The sequence below is a fragment of the Oryctolagus cuniculus genome, chromosome 1 (assembly GCF_051225735.1).
Source record: "Oryctolagus cuniculus isolate XC-2025 breed Fujian yellow rabbit chromosome 1, ASM5122573v1, whole genome shotgun sequence".
Classification (NCBI taxonomy): Eukaryota; Metazoa; Chordata; class Mammalia; order Lagomorpha; family Leporidae; genus Oryctolagus; species Oryctolagus cuniculus.
The window spans coordinates 218,887,428-218,914,779 of NC_142867.1; the positions used below are offsets into that span (position 1 = coordinate 218,887,428).

The following is a 27,352-nucleotide window of genomic DNA, read 5'->3' on the forward strand; positions in this document are numbered from 1 at the left end:
ATTTTGTCATAAAATGCTTTTTTTCCCCCCAGTTCCTCAGAGAAGGGACTTTGTATTCACCCTCTGCTTTCGTCGTTGGCATTCTGCCTTTATTTGATGATGGAGGGAAATAGACAGCGATAATACTGTTGAGTTCCAGGTTGGTGCTAAAGAGGAGAGGCTGGAAATGCAAGACAAGGAGGAAGGAAGCATGAAAGGGTTTCTAGGCTTAAGGACACAGCTGAGGGTTAGAATCAGATAGGTATACAGACTTTTCTCTTTTGCGGAGAAGTCCTAGAATGTGCATGGTCCCTTGTGGTAGGTCAGGCCACTGCTTGTCTCTTGTGTTGGACAGAACTGTTGTCTGGAGTCTGCAGGAGCTTATGTTCCACCACACCTTGAAGGGGTTTTCCTACTTCGAAAGGAGCCTTCATCTAATGTTTCCTACGTGTTGAAGGTGTTCAGTGGGCCCAGAATTTGTGGATTCAAGGGGATTCCCTGAAATCTCAGAGTGAGAGGTATCTGGATCATAATCTTCCTTTATGATATTTTTGTCTGAATTCGAAGCCTATAACCCTTTCTCAGTTGTCCTGGGATTCACTTTGCTGGGGCTGGGGCATACTGATTTCACTCTATATCCAAATCAACCCTTTATAAACCAGATGTTCAGCTCACATGGCTCTCAGACAGGATTCAAGTACTGCTCTGCTTTCCCGATCCAATCTCCCACCCGTATAGTATGCAGAAGTGTGTGCCTCGTTTTCTGGGATGAAAATCAGCAGTAATGACCTAAGTGCTACCTCTGGTTTCATTCTTTGCTCTCCCAGGGCTGAAATTTGAACTTTTCTGTTTCCAGGCAGAGAGCGACACCACCGTGGGTTGACCTTTTCTGAGTACCATGAAAAATGATACACACAGGGCTATTCTGGAAACCAGTGGACCCCAGTGCCAAGGGGGGCTGCTCCACTGTGCTGGCCATCCACGTGAGGTTCTACACTCAGTCAGCCCAGGCTGACATCAGGAAGCAGTGCGGCATAGGAGAAGGAGCAAGAGGGTTTTAGTTAGAAAGCTTGGGTTCAAAGCCAACTCTGCCCTACATACGGAATGATCTCAGTGAGTCAGTTAACTTTCTTGGGTCTCAATTTCTCTATCCATGAAATAGAGCCAATAATTCATAACTTCCAGGCTTATAGAGAGAATTGTATGAGAAGCCACAGATAAACCTTCTATCATGTATGTCATACATAGTCAGCCTTTAATTTTCACTATTTTATGTTCCTGTGTGTGTGTGTTTTTATCACAAGGGGATTCTGTATTTAGTGCCAACCAAATGTTTGTAACCTACTTTCTGCTTTTCAAATTGAAGTGGCTTCAGTGTGGAGGATCTTGTGTTTTAGCCAGTTGGGTGTTTTTTTTCCATAAGAAAGCATGGCTTGTGTCTAGAGAAATCCAAGGAGAGAAGAGAAGAGGTGTGCTTAGTTAATAGTAAGTATTAGAAGGGGCAGGATTAAGGGGGATATGTTTTTCATTCTGTCAGCTTGAATTCCCTTTCCAAATTCCATTCTGGTTATATGATCAGGCTACTGCTGTATTTATGGGTGGCCACAGTCTGCCTGGAGGGGCATATTTAGTCAGAAAGGAAGTTTGTTTTCCTTCTACAGGCAGTGCAAGAAACAGAAGCATTTGAAAGGAACACAGTAGAATGTGCCTCTGAGTTGATGATCGTGGGGACCTGGGTCTGAAACCTGGCTCCATCACTCTAGGTGTGAAGACTCTGGAGAATTTGCTCCATTTCTCTGCTCTCCAAGCCATCTCCTTTGCCAGTAGGCACAGAGATACACTGTGGATGTTTAGGGAGAGGGTGCCCATGGAAGGCCAACTCATTACAGAGTAGGCTTAGAACAATCAGGCTCTGTTAAGCTGTTTTATACTACTTACAAACATTTTTATCTGTTGTAGAATTTGGGAAATGGCTCTCACTCCCTTTAGAGATGCTGACAAAGAGAAACAAAAAAACCTTGCTCAGTGCAGAATTGCAGCTGAAGTGCATGTCACCTCACTTCATGGTTTGTAACTACAATGTGTTATTACACAGGCTGAGCATGATACTGTGAGGTTTGGACTCTCTGATTCCATTTTAATAAAAGCAGCCCCACCTCTACCTGTCATAGACTAGGATTTTGCATTACATTATTGGTATGAATATTTCCCTTATTAAACTTAAGTTTGAAAATCATTGTTTTAGAACATTAACCCTGGACAGATCCTTATAAATTCATCAGCAGAAAAGCTAAGAGAAACCTTCTTCTATTGACCCTTTATAGTGTGCCAAGTATAGTGTCAAAAGTGTGCCACTTAAGATCTCATTTAAACACCCCAAGAGCCCTGAGTGGTACAGATTGTCATCCTCTTTACATGGATTACAGAGCCAAGGGTTGTGGATCCAGTACCTTCTTGGGAAGGGGGCGAGGGATTAGTGGCACATGAGGTAGTGAAGCTGAGTTTTTAACACAAGTACAGAGGGAAAATACTTAATGACCACAGAGCCTGAGGACTTCCTTTTCAATCCTATCCAATCACACAGTTTGAGCAAACCAGAGCATTTTCTTATTCTGGACCCACTCCTTCCCCCGGACACCTTCAGGTCACCTCCTGAAGTGCACAGAACCGGAGCACACCGACTTACATCCCCTGCAAATGGCTCAGATGCTCGTGATGCCAGAAAACTTCCCACTGGTTTATTTAGGGGAGGAAGCCTTCCCTTAGTCCTGCATGGGGCTTCCCATATCCCAGGACAAGACCGGGAAACTGGCTGGGGTGGGTGAGAGTTTTCATTTCTAAAGGGCATATGGGAAAGTGTCATCTAAAAAGGGAAAACGGGATTAGAAAAACGTGAAAAAGAGGCACTCATTCTTCTTCCAGTCCTGCATTTCTTGAGAGCCCTCAGCAGCACCAGCACCGCACCTTATAGCCTGCAGCTCTGGGATCTGCAAGTGCCTAAATGCGAAACCTTCTGGCACTGTGGATTCAAAACTCAACAGTTCTGTGCAGCCCGGGCTGCCACCTCTCCTCCCAACCTGTGCCAACACAACCTCCTGCTTGTAGATGCAGCCAAGTCTCCAAGTTGCCTGGCTAGTGAGCCACACTGACAGGGCGCCATAAAAGGCGGGTGGGGGGGGCTGGGGGAGTGAGAAACGCACAAGAAGCAATTCAAGATTGGCTAAGTGCCTCTTTTAACTTCCAGAGTAAGGGCAGATTTTGGCAATGGCTGTGATTATCCAAACTTCCCCTTATTAAGCACTCACTGACAACCTCTTTATACTTAATTTTCTCTTTATATGACAACAGACTAATTGTCCCCATTTTAAAGAAGTGCACACTGAGGCTCAGCCAGTTTACATATTTTTCTCAGGGTTCTATTCCCGGTGCTGGTGGGGATACCAGTTACCTCTGGCTTTAAGGCTTGAGTTCCTAATCCCCTTCCAGCACCCATTGATGAGAGGAATCCCTGTGTTCCTTCCAAAATCCACCAAGGGAAAGAAGCTTTTCATATGGAGTGGGGTGGGAGGTGAGGAGGGGGAGGCGAGATTAAGGTGTAGCACTGGCTCAGCGCACCCCAAACTTGCGTCTGTCTGTAGCCTGCTGGAGGATCAGGAAATCGGGAGGTGTCCACAAGAAGCTCCCTGCCTTTAGGAACTGCCGTTCAGCTGGCAGGCTGGAGTTAGGCATCTGGCCCCGGGAGTCACCTCATCTCTCCTGTCCCAAACTCTCATCTCTGTTGGTGACCCACAACAGGGTGGATATTGTGAGCATCGAGTCAGAGAACAGGTACAAAACTCCTTGTAAACTGTGCAAGCTGTTTAGATCTAAAATGTGTTGTCTTCCCCACGCTCTTTTAACAGTCGTTCCCTAATGCACCCCGGTGCACCCCGGAGAAAGGCACATTAGGAGCAAACGCTGCTTCCCTGACCCTCCAAGAAAAATATCCACAGGTGAATCAGCTTGGCAGGGAGTTAGAGAAATCCCCACTTCTGCTCTACAGAACGACAGAGATCAAAACTTGACAAAAAGTTCCTCTCTGGTGTGACTTGTCACTGGGTGAAAACCAACAGACAAAATCCAAGACTGGACAGGACAACGTCAAGGTGTATCACGATCATTAGCAACCCATAGCCCCTTTGGGCAGCGGAGAAAATAAAGCAGAGGTTTTATAATGAGACCCACAACCCATAAATGTGCCTGGAGTACAGTCTACCATTCCCCTCTTCTGTGATGAGGGAGAAGCTGACTTACCTTTCCGGAGTAGGAGAGACCTAGATCCTGGCATGCCGCAGTTCCAAGGAATAAGTACCTGGCTGTGAGCAGCGGCAGGGTTCCCTCGTGTGCAGTCCCCCAGCGGCCCCCCAGTCACGCTGTCTTTGTGCCGACCAGAGGCGTGCCCGCGTGTCTGCCCGGGAGAGGCTGGCGTGTGGCACTAGACAGGTTGTGGCCAGAGCAGCCAGCTTTGGCTGGCTTATATAGCCCGCTCCTTCCTCCGTAATGGGACGCCTCGCCTCCAGACATCCTTTCCCACTTTTTCAGTTGGTGAATTAAAGGAACAGCCCTCCCAGCGGAACAGGGTTAGCTCATGAAAGACACACTCCCTCCAGGCTTTCAGCCAGGGAAAGAACCTATTTGCATACAATTTATGGCGAAAGGAGGAATTCCAGTTTCCCCCGCCCCCGACTTCGGGTAGCTGTTAGTGATGTGTGATTTTTGCTGTGCTCCCCAAACGGGGTTTTCTAATTGTGAAACAGAAGTCCGGGGAGCGAGCCGGAGGGAGCGGGATTAGCAGCCCTGGCTCGGAGACTCCCGGCAAGTTTCAAACTCCGCTGGGCTCGCCTGGGCTCTGGGCAGCAGCTGCTCTGTGGCACCTCAGAGACATCAGAGTTCCTGGAAAGAGCAGATAAAGCCCTTCAAAAGCCCAGGGCGTCTCAGGTTTCTCTGGGCCAGGATTAGTTCTCAGCAGGTGGGAACCGCGGGGTGCCCAGATCAGTCCTGCTAGTCTCAAGTGGGAGCCAGCCTTGCCCAGCTGCCTGGAGGAGTCTTTGTTCCCACCCCAGAGTCCTACTGGGGAGCAGCTTCTTGACATTGTTCCAGCCTAGTGCTAGGCACGGACTTCTCAGCAGGATCCCTTACAGGAAAAGGTACCAACTTAATTTTTGAGCCACAAACTGAGCCGTTGCTTCCCAGCCACTGTGGATTGTTTCCCAGCTCTGAGTCATGCATTCAGTTCCTTTGGTGGTTAGCATGCATTGAACACAGGGCATTAGAGGGAGTGGGGAAGGAGTGCAACACCCACAATGGAGGGACTTCTAAGCTGGTTGTGGCACAAAGGAGTTGGTGGTGGCAAAGGGAAAGGAAGCACCTTGTCACCTGAAGCTCCCACTGAGCCCTCCTTTATCAGGACTGTGTTAGGTGCTGTGCAGGAGACTCTTGAACACGATTCATTGTATCTTTGCAACCACCAGGTATGGAGTATGCAAGTGTCCCCTTTTTACAGATGCTAAAACTGAGGTTTAAAGATTTATTTATTTATTTGAAAGGCAGAGTTACAGAGAGGCAGAGGCAGGGGGAGAGGTCTTCCATCCACTGGGTCACTTCCCAGATGGCGGCAATGGCCAGAGCTGTGCCTATTCAAAGCCAGGAGCCAGGAGCTTCTTCTGGGTCTCCCATGTGGGTGCAGGGGCCCAAGGACTTGGACCATTTTCCACTGCTTTCCCAGGCTATAGCAGAGAGCTGGATTGGAAGTGGAGCAGCCGGGACTAGACTGGTGCCCATATGGGATTCTGGCACTGCAGGCAGCTGCGTTACCATTTATGCCACAGCGCCGGCCCCAAAAACTGAAGTTTAGAGAAATAATTTGACTATGACTTCACTGGGGAGCATTCAGCTTTCCACCTCATGCTCTGTAGTTGCTTCCATTGCATACAATTATCTAGGAGGATTGTGATATTTGAAGGCTTTTACATCCTGTTACTTTTACATCCTGTTAGAATGTTACAGCATTTGTACAAAAATCACTGCCATACATGAATATGGAAAATACCAATTTTTATTCTGCCGAGCTTAAATTAGGAGAGATCTTTAATATGTTCAATTAGCTGCTAATGAAAGAGATTTCAATTATGCACTGATTTTCAATACTAAATGATAACATCCCTACAGTTATTATTGCTGTGGTCTCAGTTTCCCCACCGGAAAACAGCACGATAGAATTAGGTCATTTTGATGGTGTCTGCTCTGGCATTCTAGGATTCTTTGTTAATGCAACCCTCCCAGACAGTGAGAAAGCCCATAAATAGCCATGTCATAAAGCAGCTCATTTGAACTTTTAAAACATTGTGGCTGAATCAAATGTTGATTGTTTTGGAAGTTTTTAATTCAGTGCTTTTGCCAAAGCATATTTTAGTAGCATGAGGCTGTGTCTTTCAACTGCTCCCAGGCCTCTTTGTTTTCCTGTGTCCTCTGACTTTATCTTCAGGGTGAGGGAATAAAATGTTAATGTATGATGCATGTCATATGGCATAGAAACTGTATTTACATATCCCAAATAATATATGCTTTTAATTATGTATGTTTAAATAAGACCATTGAGCATGCTAGAAAGCTGGATGATGAATATGGCTTCTGCTGGAAATATTCCAAATCCAAACCTTCTCCCTCCTCCCCAAAACTCCCCCACAAGGTTAATATCCTACAGCCGTTGATTAGTGTCTACTACAATTGGCTTAGCCAATCACAGGGAAAATAAAACCATATATGAGCAGGCTGGCCCTCATTAAAGAAACAGGCTAGTGGAGCTCACCAGCATATTATTATCATGCATTAAGTTCACAGCTATCATAGAAATATTGGCTAATAATACGGAGGGGTGGTTAGCTTTGTGCATCTTTAGGAGAGACTACTTGTTTTCTTTTTTAACTTTTATTTAATAAATATAAATTTCCAAAGTACAACTTTCGGATTATAGCAGCTTTTTCCCCCCATAACCTCCCTCCCAACTGCAACCATCCCATCTCACACCTTCTCACCCATCCATTCACATATTAATTTTCAATTATTTATATATACAGAAGATCAGTTTAGTATATACTAAGTAAAGATTTCAACAGTTTGCACCCACACAGAAACACAAAGTATAAAATACTGTTTGAGTACTAGTTATGCCATTAGTTCACATAGTACAACACATTAAGGACAGAGATCCTGCATGGGGAGTAAGTGGACAGTGACTCCTGTTGTTGATTTAACAATTGACACTCTTGTTTATGACGTCAGTGATCACCCGAGGCTCTTGTCATGAGCTGCCAAGGCTATGGAAGCCTCTTGAGTTCGCCAAAATAGAGGCTACTTGTAAAGGGAGTTTGTTCCAAAAACTGCATGGTATCCTGAGCCACACCTTGGCGTTTGAACAAGCAGGGTCTAGGCAAGGACTTGTTTTCCACCCGCCAACCTTTTGCAACCTCTTCTCCAGGCAAATAAGTCTGCACATGCCATGGACTCTCCTCTCTCTGCACCTTGGATCATGCTGCCCTTCTCGTAGAATCCTTGCCTCTGTCTCCTTGCATCTCCTGCTCAGTCAGTTCTGATCTGTCTGCACTGTGGAGCTCCCTTGATGGATTTCTTTTGCAAGACAAGCCTCCAGTATGCCACTCTGTTAAGACAGTCATCACTTCCACAAGGTATTATATATGTACCCATCTAGATATTTTCCTCCAAGACTCTAGATTTCCTGTTTAGTGACCATGCTTACTTTTTCTGTGTCTAGCAAGGGTCTTTGGCTTTGTAGAAGCTCAGTAGGTGTTAGCTGAGTGAATGAAATAGTGGAGGTACACATAAATGTTTGGCAAGTTGTGTTTTATGACTTTCTTCCTTTTTCACCCATAAAACCTAAGAAGAAGATTGGATTATTGTGTCCAATACAGTCATTGCACAGAGAGGAGAAATGATTTCCAGGGCCTGTAAGGTTACAGTCCCTAGATGGGGCCATCCAGGTCAGAGTTGAGCAATCAACCTATACCAGACATTACAGCAGAGGTGTTTATGGAAATTAATAACCATTCGTCCTCCTGTTTGGCAGAAGTTGTCACCCCTCTAGGCATCTGCTCTCTCGTGGTTGTATCCTCCTCTGTACTATAAGCACTTTTTTTTCCCATGTGAAAGGGCAAAGTGAATGCTTGTAAACACACCTCTGCACAGAGCTCCCTGCCAAGCCCTGATGTTGTGATTGCTTGTTAGCACTTCTCATTCATGAGTTCTTGGTGGAAGCTGTGGTTTGGAGGCCAGAGGGAGCCTTGGGGTTGCCTCAGGTGAGATCATCCTCATTTCCCAAAGCTTAACTGCAATATATCCCTGTCCCCCACATCTCCCGCAGTGGGACCCACCAGCTGATGGAATATTGGTCAAGACTAGTCCTATCTGGAGAAGCTGAGAGTCCATTTCTCCATAGGATCCCTTGCTTTCCACTCCAATTATTTACTCCTTCCCTGTTCCCAACCCTCTCCTCTTCATGGGATTCATCTAGTGTGCCAACTCCTCTCCAAATGCTCCATGTGACTCTAATTGCCAGGAATCTCTTCCCAGTGAGGAAGGAGCTCTGCTCCAGTGCTAGGGGCTAGTGATTCAATGAGATGTATTGCTTAGCGTAAAGTCTTCCTCACTTGTTAGCTGCAGATCCTGGTTGAGGGCTCTTCTTTTCCATCTCCTCTCACTTTTTCTTAGATAGCAAACACAACAAAAAAACTAAGGCTTGATTGAATGAATGGCAAAACAGATGGGAACTTCCCTGCCTGATGGAACAGGACAAATCAGCTCTAACATCAAGCACTTGAGTGGATTGTCTGGACAACACAGCAGAGAAGAAAGAGATTTGATGGGGGAATAAGCTTGAGTTTTGATGCTGTACCACCTTACTGTTTGACTTTGGGCAAAACCTTCTGTTTCCTGGCCCTCAGTGTCATGGGCACCAAATGGATGACTCCCAAGGATCTAAACAACTCAAAACCTTTCAGTAAAAAAATCAGAAAAATACTTTAGAAGCCTCTGAACCTTTACACATTCAATCCTCCACAATGAGCCCTGTCTATCCATATGGCAAATATTATTTCTTCAACACTTACTTCTTAGTGCTTCTTCTCAGAATGTTTCCATGATCCTCACACCCAGAGAGAAGGTCCTGTGCTCCATGCTCATCCACACGATTGGTTTTCATTTTTAGCCTGTTACACGCTGTGTTTCCTTTGCCTGTTGACTTCACTTGCTCAGGGGTACCATAAGGTAGGCTCAGTGCCTTTTCGCCTGCTTATTAGCGTATCTATTATAGCCAGCATCTGTTTGTAACTGGTACGTATGCCGCACCATATTTGCTAATTATTTTGAGCAGCATTTATGGATACATCTAATTTTTAGGATTGTGTTTGAGCATAAGATATTTTAGAGGTAAACAGTATAGAATGTTTTTGAAATGACTTATTAATTAGATTATTAGAGCCCTTCATTGCCATCAGTTATTTCCTAATCTGTTCCTCCAGCTGGTCTGCGAGTGTTCATTGAGCAAAAGCACTGTGCTTTCCTTGCCACGTGCCCAAAGCTCTGAGCCTGTTAATGAACCCAGGACATGAATGAGGGACCAGCTGATCGGCTGCATGATGGAAAAGGGATAAGGTTTGCGAAAGTAGTCTTGGGTTCTATTCATGTTGCTACTTGGAAGGTGAGTCACCTTGGGGGAAAAAGCATGCTCCCTCTCTGGAGCTCAGTTCCTCTTTTGCGAGACGAGAATAGAATTCCACACCTTGGGTACCTCCCAGAGTTCACATGAAGCCCGAGTAAGGCAGCAGATGAGAAAGTGCTTGGCAAACTGTATATTCTCGATAGAGTTATCTTGACCCCCCCCACCCCCACTCCCCACATGCTGAAGTCTCAGTGGAAAGCTCGCATTTTGCATGTCTGTGCCTATTTTGTGAAAGCATGAGTGAGTCCCAGCTTCTGTCTGAATGTCTACAACATTTCTGGGCTCTGTGCAAGTTCAGCAGGGAGGGGGGGTAGAAGCCACCTGGTGCTGTCTTGCTAGCACTTTGCGACTGCTTCTTAGCTGGAGGCTGAAGAGAGGGGAGTTTACAACCAGCACTGGCCAAAGTTGGAAGGTCTGAAGTTGTGTCTTCGTTCAGAGGGCTGAGAAGGCGGTTTTGGTCATGCTTGCGGATCGGAGCCCAAGCTGTGGTAATGAATACAAATGAGTCAGACCATTTGCACTTACTGCAGGTCACAGGGGGAATACGCGGCTTTGAAATCAGTGCAGACTGAATTTCTATGCTTGATTTTCCACAGCTGAGTTGGACACTTGCGAGGAAGTGTCATTCATCTCTTTTCCTTATTTCTCTCCTAGATCTCTTACATTTCTTTTGTAGACAATGAAGGGTATCCGTGCTGACATTTACAGAGTGTTCCTGTGACCGAGACACTATTCAAGCAGCTTGCATGCATTAAATTTTGCAATCTTTATAATGAACCTCTTGAACAGGTCCTATTCACTACTCCCATTTTGCAGATGGGGATTATGAGGTGTGGAGGGATGAAGAAAATGTGCAAAAAAATATGAGTAATAGGAAGCCCCAAGAGGATCTGAACTTAGAACACTCCAGCCCTCAACTTTCTGACTATTTTGAGGGGTTGTTTCTATGTATGTATTTTAACAATTGCCCTAAGGCAAGGATGGCATTCTTGAACTCAGATGGACCATGCTGTGCGGTTATGGTATTTGTACATAAAGATCCAGTGAGGTAGGGAGGGCTGTGGTTATGTTGCCATGGCTGTTGTGGCAGTAGAGTGCAGTGGAAGATCATCTTGTGTCTGTGCTAATCCTATAATTGGGGAGCTTTGTAGCATGGACTCAGTTACAATCCTAAACTCACTAGCTATGAAAGGGAGAGGGATCTTGGGAAAATTACCCAACTTTTTCTATTACAATTTCCTCATATGTATAATAGAGATGATGATACCTGACGCTTAGAATTTTCCCCAGTATTAAAGTGGCTACACTTGGTCAGATGTCAACACTATTGCTTGTCACATTCAAAGTAATCTCCAAATTGTGGCCATTGGCTATTATAGATCAGACATTTATGCCAGTCTGAGCCTTTCTTTTCTCATGTGTTAATGATGGAAAAAATAATCTCAGAACTATATTCCAGAAATGTAAAGGGTTAGTGAAAAGCTGTGCAAGGGAATAAAAATATGTAACTCCTGTTGGTGCACCATGTGATCCCATCCCATTGTAGATATATTTTATCAGTCACTCTGTTTACTAAAACATCCTTGATAAACTTTCTAAGCAACACACACTCATCACAGGCACAAGAATGAGCTCACTGAGAAGAGTATTGTCCTGAAGGGATGTTTATTGCTGCTCAGAGAGGCTATTTGTCTGGAAGAAATAGTATTGACTTACTTTAAAAAGTAGACCTATTTGCCCATCCGTTCAATTGCAGGCTTTGAAGGAGAGCTCTGTTCTTTAATTGTTCTCCAGGTCGGTGCACATTTTGTTTCTCAGGAGGAAAATGTTCCCCTAGTCAGAATCAGCTGGGAGGCATCACCTGCTTCAGAGCTGGAAACTCCCTTGATAGGGCTTAGAGGTTGATGGATTGGTATCACACACGAGAGTATCTCAACTCGTGGAAAATGTATGGTATGAAGAAACTCTAAGAATTTTGATTCACATCAAAATTAACTTACCTTTAATCTCATTTCCATGATTTTTTTGAAGTAGCCTTGTAGATATTTGAGTCTCTCACCTCCTTGGGGAGTACCCTGGGCTGTCCCTTTGTTCTGATTGGGCACTATTCCCCACCCCACAGCCTTCCAATAACAACAGTGGTAGCAATGATAGCCACTTATAATGGTCAACAGCATTACAAAGCATTTGAATGCTATCAGTCCCCACACCAGGCTAGGTTGGTACAAATGAGGAAATAAATAGGAGGAGACGTCAAAAGACTTGCTTAACATCACACAAATCTATGTGCAGTTTGAGAGACAGATGATTCCTACATGCAAATTTCTGGGTTTTTCTTTGATTTCCATAGCAGAAACTATCTATATTAGTTTGTTTTGCATTATAATAGAATAATAGTCGAGGAAAGTTAACCATAAAGAAAAGTTTATTTATGCTTGCAATTTTGGAGGTTCAAGGGTAGAGTGCTGGACATTGGTTCAGTGAAGGTAAGAACCCTCTTGGCTGTGTTACATTGTAGTTGGAGCATTGCAAGGAGGAGAATCCACTTGAAAAAAGAAGCCAGAGAGAGACTGGGATACCAAAATCTCCTTTGAGGACATGCTCTTAAATGACCTCAGGACTCTCAAGTAAGCTCCACCCCTTAATGGTGCTGGCACCTCCCAATCCTGCCACGTTGGGGTCATGTCTCATGAAAGTTTAGGGGGACACACTTAAACAATAGACCATCTATAAGGAGTATATTTCATCAGCTGTATAGAACTCTTGGTATAATATAAGAAGCTCATGATCTGAAACCAGACTTGGGTTCAGTGTTAGTTCTGCCATTTATTAGCATGTAATCATTTTCAAATTCCTTCACTTATGTGCGCCCCATCTTATACCTATATCTGTAAAATCAGAGTGAGAATGCCTCCTTCATGGGGTTGACAGGAGGATTATGTGAGAATGAAACATGATTCCCCCATGATGTCTGTGTCCTAATCCACAGCCCATGTGAGAATATTTGGTGGAGAAAGGGCTTTGCAGGTTTGTGTATGTTAAGGATTTTGAGATGGGGAGATTATTCTGGAGTAAATTATAAGTGTTCTTGTAAGAAGAATGCAGAGACATATATGATTACACAGGCGGAGAAGACAATGTGATGAGGGAACAGAGATTGGAGTGATGTGGCCACAGGCCAATGAAATGCCAGCAGTCACCAGAAGCTGAAAGATTGTTGGAACAGATGACACACTCCTTGTCAAAGTCCCTAGAAAGACCAATTGTGTTGACACTTTGATTGTAGATCACTAAAACTCACATCAGAATTGTGGCCTAGAAAAGAGTAAGAGAATAAATTTCTGCTGTTTAAAGGCACTAACTTTCCGATACTTTGTTAAAGTAGTCATAGGAAACTCATGCAAGAACTAAGAGGGATACTATCTCTATGTTGTGTATAATAAGACCTTAATAATGGTAATACTTAATGTTTCTCTAAGAAACTCTTTGGGAGAAATGGAATTAACTTTCTTTGAAAACTGAAATTATATTTCCATAGAGTTTTAGTTCTGCAATGTAAATCTCTAGACTTTCAAACACTGTTTTTGTTGCAACTCCTTTAATATGATTTTTTAGGTGTGGGAAGGGACAGGAAATTGGAGTTGCAACCTCTACCACTAGCCTGAGAGTTTTGAAGTGGCATCTTGACGTCAGGCTTTGCACCCCTGAGTGGTTTAGCCCACAGGGAGAAGTAAATCTTAACTTACACATTTCATCCTTATCATTCCAGGGTCAACCTGACCCCAACGAATGTCAGGCTTATCTGGGTAGCTGCTCATCTATAACTGAGAGGGTTCACCCACAGCACACTTTGTCAAGCTGAAAAGAGAGAAGAGACATTCATGCTCAAATTACAGATAAGAATGAGGCCTAGAGTGGTTGCCTGCTTTGCCTACACACTGTGAACTGTGGTGAGTCTGATAACTTGTGAAACAGTGTTCCATATGGAGGAAGAAACTGGTCTCGTCTACATTAGTGTACAACCTGCAAGAACTAGATGGGTTTTTGCTTAAAAAAATCCTTCACATAGTTCAAGTTTCTTCTACTTAGACAGCAAAGACATAAAATGGGCCCAAGAAGGGAAATGGACGCGCACAAGGGCTTCTGTGAATAGTCAAGTCCCATCTCTCTCTTCAGCTCCCTTCTTGTTTCTATTGTGTTCAGTGACCTCATCAGATGTGGTTATAGTATCAGAACTGAGGGGCCCCTTAGTGAGACATCAAGCACATTTTTCAGACAGTGTCTCAGAGAAGCACTTCTCTAGGGAAACTTCAAAAGCTTTCTGCATTCTTTAAAATTTTTTATTAATATAATGAGAACAGATTTTATGCATTCCATAGGTACAGTTCCAAGAAGACAACCACAATTCCCTCACTCCCGTGCTCACCCCCAAACTCCCTCTCTCCTTCCCCTCTGTTCATTGGTTTTTTTCAAAGACAGAATTTTAAATCATTCTATATTCACAGGATTAATTCACCACTAAGCATAATAGTCAACAAGGAAAAAGTAAGAAGACCACAGTTTCACAGGGGTATAAACAAGGGCTAAAGATGACAAAGCTTTCTATATTCTTCAGAACACCTGCTAGACCAGGATTGGGCTCAACTTGTAGATAAATGACATATGGGGAATGTTCTTAAGTGACTATAGATAGATGACTCATCGTTCAAGGCAGATGATAGAAGTGCCCCCCCCCCCCACCAAGGAAATACTGTATAAGGAAACCATGGTGAAGCCTTGATAATCCCCATGCATAGGAGGGGCTGGGGGACAGGATGAATCAGTGAGACAGCTGCACAGCAGAAGACCAACTGAGAGCTGCTTGCTTTGAAGTGTTTGCTACCAGTGGCTCAACCAAGCAAATAAAGAACTGCTGAGGAGAGATCTTCTGAGATCCTGGTTCAATGAACCAAAGATAGTAGTAAATGATTGCCTTTGAAGTAAGTAAAAGTACTTTGGCTCTTTAGCAAGTTACAGTGTTGTTTTCATGGTTAATAAAATGGGCAGTTCATGCACATGTGCAACCATATTTTACCTGAAAAATGACGCTTTCATATGGTTGAACTTAATGCAGTCCAATCTTTATCATAAATTCTAGATTAGACCTTGACTAAATTTTAAAAATATTTTGCCTACTGTCATTCTTGCAAAGGAAAAACAAGCCACACCCCAAACAGGTGTTCAGGAGGGTCTTCATGAAAGACAGTGAGCTATTCCACTCCCTAAAGTCCTTGGAACCACAGTTGATCAATAAGTACTTTTCTCCTATCTGTGGATACTCTACTGATACTCTACTGATCTCAAAGCTATGTGTAGAACTGCGGTATATCAGAAGGACATCCAAACAAGGAGATATCACAAACTGTTAGTATCAGATAACAGATTCAGGACCTTTGAAAGCTAGGAAGATGAGCAGAGAGCATACGTCAAAGGAAAGGTGCTCCTGATCACATACCTGGTCAAATGTGTGAGTGTGTGGTTGTTTTATAGAGGGCCCCTCACAGGGGAATGGAATTTCCTCTTTCATTTACACACTGGGGATCCCCTATAAATAATGATTGCTAATTTTTACAGAACATTTACTATGTGGTAGGTACCATGCTTAGAAATTTATATATACTAATCTTATGCAATCTTTGTAACAACTCTATGTATATATTCTGTTGTTAATATCAAATAGAGACCCCAGGAAGAGAAGTTATTTGACCAGATGTGGGATTAGGACCCAAAAACTTATTTTGTTTGTGTAGAATCCTCTTCACTGTGTTTTCTGAAAAAGATGTTTTAGTGCATTGTTAATCTTGTTGAAATAAATATGAAGAAGAAGGGAGAATGCTAAGGTAACATGCTCAATGACTAATTCTTCCATTCAACTATTTCTTACCCCACATGTACTGATAGCATACACAGTTTCTATGCTGGTAGATGTAGGGAATACAGCTGCAAACATGATACGTGCAGTTCTTTTCTGTTGTACTTCACTTCTCCTGCAATGTTTCTCAATATAGGGATGATTTTGTCCTCCAGACATATTTGGTAATGTCTGGAGACTGTTCAGCTGCCACAATTTTTAGGGTTGCTACTGGCATTGAATGTGGGGAGACCAGAAATTCTGCATTCTGCTAGATATCTGCAATGCACAGCATAGTCCCTCAAAACAATTATTTGGTCTAAAATTTCAATAGTGCTGGGTTTAAATGAGGTTGATCAGTGAGTATGTAGGAATGTGTAGCAGTACAAGAGATATCTAACATATCAGATTGGAAAGACCTTTACTTGGACCCCCAGATAACATTGGGACATACATGGCCTTGGGTAAAACTAATCCAGTTGACATGCAGTGGTGGGATGGTGTGTGCCAAAAATTGTAATTGTAGTTTTCATGAAGTGATAGAGATACCCAAGACAATGCCTCAGGAAATAATGGGATCTTGGCTGGTCAAGGCCATGGGGTGTATCCAGAGAAACTGTGACCCGAGCAGGCTCCTAGGAATTGGCAATATCTTAACATCACAGCTAGGTATCAAAGGAGCAGAGATACTTTAGGAGTGCAAGTATATACAATGAGGATATCTGCTATAACCTAGGAGAAACTTGTTAACTAAATGTTTTGGAATATATAAGACCTTTGGTTCTTGAATAAACTAAGTGGGAAAGGAAACAACTTGCAATACAGTTGAAATTTCAACCACTCATTTCGGTGATAACTCAGAAGAGAATGGCATGATTAGGAGAAATAAAGAAATAAGATGTATCTGACCCTCAAGTATTGTAATGTATTCATTATGGGGCTACATATCTAGAGCTCCTACCTTACGGCAAGCTACAGAGAATATTAATTTCCTTCTTCCTTCCCAGAGAGAACAATTACAGATGAAGTAATAGCTCTTCCTGTTTTCAGAGAAGTTGCAGGATGACTCGGGAGATGAGACCTACAATCGTGCCAAACTTTTCAGTGCCTAAACATTCTGTTTCAAATGATAGCCAAGAAGTATATGTGGTTTAGTTTATTAACTGTTTCATTTGTGCATCAGATTTTCCTTTCTCCAGGGGTACTGAGACCAGAGGATGCAGAGTTGCCTTGAAGACTGCCAAGCCCTTTATTGTTGTCTGCCCGAAGCAATACAATAGAAATGGCTGGTTTCATTTGAGTAACTTAGAAGAATATCCAATGTCAATATCATTTTCTGGATATTGGAAGTGCCAACAAGATTTAACTAGCATATTGGTTGTTAAATGTTGTCAATAGAATTGCCAAAACATAGAATTGATGAGTGATAAGATATCAGAATGTTAATTTTGTCTGAGTTGTAATTCAATGGACAGATGCTCCCTAAGGCATCAGTGTCTTTATTTTACAAATATTTTACAAATATTCAGTGGACTCACATAGGCATCACAGCTAGGTACTTATAATGGGTCCATCTCATGTATTGAAAAGTAGTTCATCTGGCCCTGGTGGAGTTTATAGAAACATTAATTACAAAATAATTTAATGTGTGCTATAGTTGAAATCACCATAATGACAGGGGCATAGACAAGCAGAGAATTTAATTTTTCTAATAATTTAAAATCTCATGAGGAAATACAATGTATATGTGTGTGTGTGTGTGTGTGTGTGTGTGTGAAAGAGAGAGAGAGCGCGCGCGAGAGCACACAAGCACATATGAGCATATTGCAAATGAGTTCCTAGTGCCAAGTTCTATGTGAGGCACCTGAGAAGGAGTGAATAAAAGAGGCATGGTCCCTACTGTCATAGAACTTGCAGGCTCATAGATGGGACTATTAAACACCACATAAATGCACAAACAAGCATGATTACAAAGAGTGATAAGTATAATGAAGGGAAATCCAAACAGTTGGGAGACTCTGAGTTCCCACTATCTGGTTTTAGTCAATTTCATCGATCCTGATAGGTATTTTCATCTTCATTTTGCTGAGGAGTTAACAGAGTCTCCCAGCCAGAATGTGCTTCATCTGGCGCTGTTTACCTACTACGTGTCAGAATTAGGATTAGAACCCAGAACTGTTTAATGCCAAATCAATATTCTCAACTCCAAGTCCTCGTTGATGAACCTCATCACATATGGGCCATCCAGGGTCAGTTTCACTTACTAGAAACATAATCATTAAAAACAGTAACTTTTCTTTTGGCCGATTATTTACCTTGTATTCCTTTTGTATGTACCACTCACTTAGGGGTTAAATAAGAAACATCTCATGTTGATTTGTAAGTGTGGTTTTGTGTTGTTTGAGTAAGGGCATGGAAAGTCTCATTCCCCCACCCAAATCTACCCACCTACAGTTTAGGCTGATGCTGGGTGCATAAGTTCTTATTAAATACTCACTGGTTTAAATTGTAGATCTTCAAATTTTATGACGTTGGATACAGATTCTAAGGTAATGGGCTAAAATAACCAAATGACTGTGTGTAAATCTTGGTTTAAATCCTGGCTAAAATATTTTGTAGATGTATGCTTCTGGGTGAGACTTTTGCCTTCCCCAAGCCTCAATGTCTTGTCTGTGAGGCAGAAATCAGAACACTCTGCAGGGCTGCCATGAGCATAAAGTGATATAAAGTTCTTAGCATCATGCTTAGAACACAGTGCTAAGTAGTGGTCATCTCTATTACTTCTAATTTTTCTTCTTTAGTTAACAGCAATCATCTGAACCATCAAGGAAGGCTACTGCTCAACTTTTAATTCCTTTTTGAAACCACATGAGAAGCTGCAGACTTATTATATTCTATCAGTTCCTGAATTCTTTTCCCTACTTTTATCAAGAAGGGTGTCTGATACGTTCTGCCTTTTGGTTTGTGTCAGTGGGTATTTACTGCGAGTATTTGGAAATGACTGAAGACATTTGTGTTGTCACGCCTGGGGTTGGAGTGTGTGGGATGGATAGCAATGGTATTGGCAAGTAGGAGGGTAACGGCTGAGGAAGCTGCTGAACTTCCTACAGTGCACAGGACAGCTCCCCTCCAGAAAGAATCATTCGGTTGAAAAATGTCAGTAGTGCTGAGATTCAGAAACCCTGATTTATATGCACCAGCACCACATCCATGTTCCTGTGCACATGCAACATGCAAGCATATGGCTGGAAACATACTTATGCATGTATGTACATGTATGCCCTGGGTCCTTGACCCACTGTGGAAGGAGCAGTGTATGCAGACCGGAGCCCGAGTGAGGTCCAAGATGATGTCATGCTGGGGGAGACCGAGGCCGGCTGTGGTGAGACACATGACGCATGGGGGATCTCACCATTTCCGTGCAGACCCCTCACCTCCCCGCCGCCGCCACCTCATATCCTGCTCAGGTCCCTCCTGGGAACGAGGGAAACCTCGCAGCAGATGGGGTTTCACTTAGTCACAGTGTCTGCAGCCAGCTTGGATTACAGCAACAGCAGCTCTGGCTCCAGAGACGCACAGTTGCCTGGTGTGCTCTGGGTTGGCCTTTCACCTTCTGGGACCCAAACTCACCCTGAGAATGGCCAGGAGCATGACTTTTTAGCAGTGCTATCTTTCAAAAGGAAGGAAGCTGAGAAGTAGAAAAAGCCAAAAAGATACTGATTTCTTCTTTGGAGGTTAGGGGCTGGATATTTCTGTCTGTGCATGCACTTGTGCCTGCCATGCCAGATGATAAGCATGGGCTGTGGCATAGAAGGCTAAGCCTCCACCTGCAGCACCAGCATCTCATATGGGTACCAGTTCAAGTCCCGGCTGCTCCACTTCGGACCAGCTCCCTGCTAATGTGCCTGGGAAAGTAGCAGAAGATGGCCCAAGCCCTTGGGCCCCTGTAGCCATGTGGGAGACCAGGAAGAAGCTCCTGGCTCCTGGCTCCTGGCTGCTGGCTCCTGGCTTTGGCCTGGCTCAGCCCCGGCTGTTGTGGCCATTTGGGGATGGAAGATCTCTTTCTCTCTCTCTCTCCTTCTCTCTCTCTCTCTATCTCTACCTTTCAAATATAAGTAAGTAAATCTTTAAAAAATAAATATGTAGATGATAGAAATCTTGATGGAGTTTGCATTTCACATGTGTCTTAGTTCAGGCTGCTATAATAGGGGGCCATAGACTGAGTGGCTTTAAACAAAAAATTATTTCTCACACTCGTGGAGCCTGGGAAGACTGAGATGAAAGGGCTGTGTGGTGAGAGTCTGCTTCCTGGTTCACACTGGGCCATCTTTTCATTGTGTCCCCACATCATAGAAGGGACACAGAAGTTCTCTGGGGCCTCTGTTACAAGGCACTGATCCCACTCATAATTAATTCATCTTAACAACCTAATCACCTCCCAAGGCCTTGCTCCCCAACACTATGACATTGAGGATTAGGCTTCAACATGTGAATTGTGGGGTGATACAAACATTCAGTCTATAGCAAGTTGTAAAGAGTAAGAAAGTCTACTAACTCCTGGGTACTTTTTATAGTTCAAGTACTTTGTTACGTGTTTACCAAGTCATGTCACATATGTATAATTCTAAATCAGTGATGTGTAGATTACCATCTCCACTTGAGGACTGATCTGACAGAGGGTCACTGAAGCTAACTGCCTTCCACTGGCTGCTCCATGGAGAAAAACAGATTCCAACACGGGTCTCAAGGTCTAGGTCTTAATCACTGAACCAGATGCCTCTCAGTGGTTTAGACTCCAGAGAGAAAAGGTCTGATGTTTTGCAGAGAGCTAGTCCAAGACCTCCAGGTGATGGACACATATGACTCCTTTTGGCAGTGCTCTTTTGAAAACGGGTGACACCAGTGACCTTAGTTTCTAGTTCTTCCATTTCTCACTTGCACGTGCACTCCATGCCCTTCCCAATGAACACAAGCAGCAGCTACCCCCTGTCTCAGGGTTTCCCTAAAAACTTAATACAGTGCTAGCCACCAGGTACTTAAACATCCAGTGCCTGATTTTAAGAAGACTACAGTCAAGTATGCAAAGGAGACAAAGATTAGTGCTCTTGGAATACAGTAGGTGAATGCTAGGTGTGGATCAACTACCTGCAAAGAGGATTTATCTCTGAACCAAGTTTTGAAATAGCGTCAAAGCAATGTGGCCTGGGAAGGGTGTTCTGATGGGACAGCAACATGTGCAAAGGAAAGGAGGCGGGGACGACAGCTCAGAGCAGTGAGCAGTTCAGGAGAGGTGGGCACAGGATCATGGTGAGTATTGTGTACTAAGAAGCATGCGTTCATTCAGCTTTTTTGACCTTCCCAAAATGTGAGTGTCCATTTGGGAACAGAGAGTTTCATGGAACACAATGGAACTATCCGTAGCTGGACTTGATGAGAAGGTACTGCTCTTCCATAGTGGTTTGGTCACCACCAGCAACTCGGTGTGCTTGCTTTTAGGCTTGGGAAATCTACTGATCATGTGATCCTTTAGGATATACTCCATATTCATCTTGGCTACACATTGCAATCTCCCCTTGCTTTGCTGTGAGCCAGAGTAGGCAGTGACTCTCTACCTACTTAGGTACTACTCTTTATTTTGCCAAGGACTCTCCAATACAATGAAATCCTTCCTCCCTACACCCCAGGGGCACTGACGGCTCTTTCTGCTCTCCAGAGAAGACTGAGAGAAGACTGAGTCACTGTATGGTCATTACCTCTAGACTTAACATCGTCTAGCACTCACGGAAGAGATGAAGAGTGAGGATGCATGAGAATTAGAATCTCAGTTTCTCGTTTGTAATCTATTTTTGGATAGGAAGCAGAGCCGCATGGAAAAGATTTGATAATGTTAACAAATGACACAACAATAACCAGCTGAGCCAGGAAGTGTTTCTTTTCATGCTCATGTGATGCGCTTTGATTATACAGACTTCTGAGAAGACAGCCTTCTCATCATCTCTAAAAGGTCACTTCTTTTGATGCCCAAACTGACTGCCCCCTGTTCTGCAAGTCATTTCTTAGAATTCAGCTCAGATTGCCTCTCTGTACTTTACTTGTATCTCTATTCTTTGATTACCCCACACTGCTGGATCCTAAATAATTACATCCATATGTGCCTCTCATGAGTTTATAAAATAAGGAGAGTAACATTTATGATGGGCCTTTATGTGGCACACACTGGAATAATTGTTTTGTAAATTCTATTTTATGGAATCTTTTCAAATTGACTGTAGACAGATATTACCATCCCTGTATGAAAAATGAGTAAATGGGGAATCCAAGATTAATTAAGCTCCCAAGAGGTTTTAAAATGTATGCCTTTCTCTGTCTCTACTTGCTTCACCTGTCTGGCATAACAGTTCCCAGGGCATGGTAGTAACAAAATAAGTTTTGTTGAAATCCTTGGAATCTTCCTTTTCTTTGCTCAAGTAATACAATATCCATCTAAGGCTCATCTTATATTAAAAAATGTGCTAGGAAGGCTCAACAGTGGTGCATCCAAGGAGTCAGAGCGTTAAGTATCCTGGGCTGCTGCCACAGACATTTGCCAGGAGGTAAAGGACATGTATTGTTCTGTGCTTCATCATAGCAGAAAGAATGCTCAGTGACGTCATGGTGTATTTCAGGACCAGATTTGCAAAACTCCACTTCCAAACAGCTGTGTGTCATGATGTGGGCAGGACTAGGGCATCTGGACCACCCCACATTCTGCCCTTTCTTGTCTTGTCTCTGGTTGCTAGCAAGCCCTATGTCTCTTCCTTGATGAAGCAAAACTCTTTCTGAGTCAGTCCCTGATTTTGGAAAATCTTCAAGCATCTGCTTCTAAGTGTGTGTGTGTGTGTGTGTGTTTGTGTGTGTTGCTGGGGGTGTGGAGGGGGGTCAGGAAGAGTGAGAAATGGTTTCCATTCAGTAGTCTGGGGCCCTCTCCATTGCAAAGTTACTCCCTAAAAGGAAATGCTACAAGAGCTGTTCTTCTGTAGAATTCAGAGTGGATTCATTTCTGTTTTGGAAGAACAGGCATGAAAAATTCATCATGTACTCATCCACAGTCAGAAATCCTGTTCAGATCTCTAAGATTGCAGAGGGAGTATTTGTTAGCCCCTGTTTTGCATGAGCTGGATGCATTGGTTCCCCAGCTGAAGGGCTGTGGTCACGTGGAGATGCTGAAGCCATCTTCACCATTCCCAGGAGAGGGATGCTGGGTGGCCCTAAAGAGTTAATAACAATGCTCACCTTCACTTAACTTTTTCACTCAGCTTAGTTGCAAAAGCATAAAATCTTTAGGGGAACAAAGCATTACTTAGGAGGTGGCAATGATAATGAATATGTTTATTCATTTATTTAATACATATTTGTCTATTACTTGCTTTAAGTTGAGTGTTGTGCTGGGAAGTGAGGAATTTAGATGAACCAGGGAGTTTCTTAAGAGGCTTGTAGCCCAGAAGAGGAGACAGAGAGGATACAGACAACTGACAATTGCAATCCAATGGGATACAGGTTCTGATTGGGCAAGCAGAGGATCTGGGAGTCAGTGATGACTGGGGTTGGGGAAGAGCTTTCTAGAGAGTGATGCACCTGAGCAAGGAGGAAGTAGGAGAAAGGGAAGAGCGGTTGAACTCCCTCTCAGAGCAAGGAGCTGACAAACAGCATGCTGCCCCCTGGGAATGTTTCCGAGATGAAGTCAGGGAATGGAGGCAGTGCTGGGACTTGAGCTGTTAGGACACACAAGACTGGCAGGTTCACACACAGGGCCTTGAAAACTATGCGAACAAGTTTGGATTATTCTCCTCTGGGAAGGTGATGGGAGCCATTCCAGGTCATCAGTAGGGGAGGGACAAGGATAGAGTCATGCTTTAGAAACGTCAACCCGGCAGCAACATGTAACAGGGTCAAGAAGGCATTTTGGGGCCGGTGCCGCTGCTCAATAGGCTAATCCTCCGCCTGTGGCGCCGGCACCCCGGGTTCTAGTCCTGGTCAGGGCACCGGATTCTGTCCCAGTTGCTTCTTTTCCAGTCCAGCTCTCTGCTGTGGCCCGGGAGTGCAGTGGAGGATGGCCCAAGTCCTTGGGCCCTGCACCCTCATGGGAGACCAGGAGAAGCACCTGACTCCTGGCTTTGGATCAGCACGGTGCGCCGGGCGCACCGTGCTGGGTGCAGCGGCCATTGCGGGGTGAATCAACGGAAAAGGAAGACCTTTCTCTCTGTCTCTTTCTCTCTCACTGTCCACTATGCCTGTCAAAAAAAAAAAAAAAAAAAAAGGCATTTTGGAGCTAGGAAGACCAAGGAGACGCTTCTGTGGTTGTGTAAACGAGAGGGGATGTTGGCTTGGAGCAGGTAGGAAATATGGGTATGGAGAGAAGTGGGCAGACTCTAGTGACATGAAAGATAAATTTGCAGGATGTTGGAATTGAAGTAGAAAGAAGTAACATCCTGGGTGGGAAGCCCAATGTTTGATGCCATTCAGTGAAATGGGGCAGAAGCAGAAGGAGAATGGGTGAAGAGTGACCATCATTGGGACCTAGTAGTTCCAGCTCAGGAACACAGAAAATAGTTACAAAAGGATTCTTTTGTGGGCCTGGCCTCAACAGGAAACTGCCCTGTTCCATCCTTCTCTAGTCTAGGCTGATGAGCACAATGACACAGACCCTAACCTGAGACAGAGCTAAGTTTGGCCAAGTTTCTCCCTACTGGTCCTTTACCCTCTCTGATTTAGTGTGGTTTTAGTCTCACTGTCCATGGCAGTAAGATAGTAATCATAACACATACAGAGAGATAGTACTATGACTAAGTGCTATGGTTAGGTGCATGTAAGCCACACTGCCAGGATTTGTAAGCAGTCTGGTTCTTACATGGTTTTTTAAAGATTTATTTTATTTATTTGAAAGACAGAGTTACAGAGAGAGGTAGAGCCAGAGAAAGGTCCTCCATCCACTGGTTAGTTCCCCAAATGCTGCAATGGCCAGAGATAAGCTGATCCGAAGTCAGGAGCCAGGAGCTTCTTCCGGGTCTCCCACACAGGTGCAGAGGCCCAAGCACTTGGGCTATCCTCCACTGCTTTCCCAGGTGCACTAGCAGGGACTTGGATTGGACGTGGAGCAGCCAGAACTTGAACTGGTACCCATATGGGATGCTGGCACTGCAGGCCGAGGCTTTAACCTGCTGCTCCATAGCACTGGCCCCAGTCTAGTTCTTATTCACTAGCGACTTGAGAATGTCACTCAAGCCATCTGTGATTTCATGTTCACATCAATAAAGTGAAAGTACTCATTTGTACCTAACAAATTGATTGTTGAAAAAAAAGTAACAATATGTATTTGTTTACAGGTTTCTGTTGACCTTAATAAACTGTGAGAAGAAATTCAAGGGCAGAGCCTTTGTCTTTTTTGCCCCTGATAGTCCCTGATCTTAACCCAGACCTTGGTACGGAGTGAGGAAAGGTTTACTGCATGAATCAGTGGATATGTAAATCCCGTCTAAAGCAGAGCAATAGTAGGCAGAGGACATGTCATTTTCCCTTCCATATCTCCTTGCCTTGGCTTAACCCTAGCTCAGCAGTCTGCCCAGAAAGTGGAGCATCTGGAACCAATCAGAGAAGGAAAGAATGTTCTAAGAGATGATACAAATAGTTTTTGCTTTTCTGCATTCCCCAGATAAGGCATTGACTCCTAGGCACCAGCAATATATACTGTAATTAAAGACTTAATTTTCTTTCTCAACAAAGACCTAGAGTTTTTCAAATGCAAGTTAGGGGACCAGTTACATAGGGCTACATGGGTCCAGGAGTCAGTACACCGGATTGGAACTAACTGAGGATGGACAAGGAAATGTAGACTTAATATGAAATCTGCTCAAATTTGATTTCAAACATTTATGTTTAGAAAATGGGTTATCCTCAACTCTTTTACCACAATTAGTCCATTGGCAAATCAAGTCCTTTTCAACATTTACCATTTGATCTCCTCTATTACAACTTCAAATATATTTGTTATGTTTATTTAAAAGAGAGATTGAAAGGAAGCCAAAGAGGGTGAGAGAGAAATCTCCTATCTGGGGAATCACTCCTCCCCTCTGCAAATACCCATCATGGCCAGGGGTTGTACTGGAATGCAGCCAGCAGCCAGGAGCCAGGAACACAATCCAGATCTCCCACATGGGAGGCAGAGACCTAACTACTTGAGTCATTACCAGCTGCTTCCCAGGGTCTGCATCCGTAGGAAGCTGGAATCCGTAGTGGAGCCAGGACTCACACCCCGATACTTCCATATGGAAGTGGGCATCCCAAATAGCATCTTAACTGCTGTGCCAAGCACCTTCCCCCATGATAAGTATTGAAGAGGATTCACTATGTTAAAATATGGTACTCTTCAGGAGTTTGCTTTTGTGCCATCCAAAATAATCTTGGAAAACTACGTACATTTTAAAAATGACATTTTTATTTTAAGTTTAAGTAATTGTACAGATAGAACATCAAGTTTTAAAAATGTAGTCATTTAAAAATAAAAACATTTTATTATTATTTTAAGTTGATTAAAGGTATTTAAATTACACAGTTTTTCAACATCAACATTTGCCCATTAAGAAATATACAGATGGCATTTTCCTCAGTGGTTGAAATCTTAGCTTCTTTTTGTTTTTAAGTGTGCATTTCCATTTAATTTCCTCCACAATAGTTTATCCTACTGTAACTTATTTTTATATTTGAAATTCTCTCCTTATATTATCATATTTCTCTGAAACAAAAAATACAAATTGATATGGAAATTTCTGTAATGATCTATAAGTATAATGTCCTTATAAGGAATAATTCTTCTGGATTGAATTATAATAATAATCCAATTGACCAATCCTCTATACATTGACTAAAATACTGGTAAATATAACATGAAACATAAGCTTTATTGGAAATGAATCTTTTAGTGAAATGACTTTTTTTCAATTAGACCATATATCTTTTGAAGAATATTCAATATTCTTAGGTGAGATGCCATTATTTAAGCTCTTTTCCCAGTTTTTGTTGTTTGTAAACTCTGAGAAACCTGTTCACAAAAGTAAGTAGTTGGGGAAGGAAGGAGTTTTGTTAAAATGGTCTCATCACTTCCTATCAGTGCATGCCAAAATCACACAAGGATCAATCATTGGAAAGTATTTTTAATGATCTCTCAACCTACATTCTAATTGGGTTCCCTTTTAATTTTATTGTAATTAAAGGATGTGGTGTCATCTGACTTGTAAAATGATTTTTTACTGGATCATTCATCCTTAACTTTCTGAATACCACAAAATTTTGAGTTGTACCTTATTTGATCTCCCAGATATTTTCATACTTTGTCAATTTTGAATGAGTGAGAGGTATAGCTTCCTTTTGGGAAGGGAGAAGAAATTTAGGAAAAGGGTAATCTACTCAAATTTTTGAGAAAGAATGCAAATGGAAGTTGAGGATCTGAAAATTCCTTTAAAATCTTTGCCAGCTGGGTTCCTTGGAAAGTCCTTGAGTATACCAGAGGTCAATGTGTGTCACAGTTTGAAATTTGGTATATGAGATATCCTTTCCATAATTGAATTAATCCTCCCTGGAGAGAGAACATGGTTTTACAGGTAATGATGAGACAACAATGCGAAGCAGCCAGAAGTCAAGTTCACATGGGCTTCAATGTGTCAGTCTCTTTAATTCAA

General features: G+C 43.1%; 1 protein-coding gene and 1 long non-coding RNA gene across 12 annotated transcripts in view; one reads left to right on the top strand and one right to left on the bottom strand.

The window, feature by feature from the left end:
• Nucleotides 1-4,640, bottom strand: part of TNC (tenascin C) — a 95,596-nt gene extending 90,956 nt beyond the window's left edge. For 6 of the 11 annotated variants that reach the window (XM_089319840.1, XM_089319827.1, XM_008273390.5 and 3 more), the window contains exon 1: nt 4,273-4,640. The gene's annotated coding sequence lies outside the window, so the exon portion shown is untranslated. The remainder of the gene's footprint in view (nt 1-4,272) is intronic. The other 5 variants (XM_089319834.1, XM_070055997.2, XM_070055967.2 and 2 more) reach the window with 2 other exon arrangements.
• Nucleotides 1-27,352, top strand: part of LOC127493243 (uncharacterized) — a 128,434-nt gene that overhangs the window by 77,707 nt on the left and 23,375 nt on the right. The window lies entirely within an intron of this gene.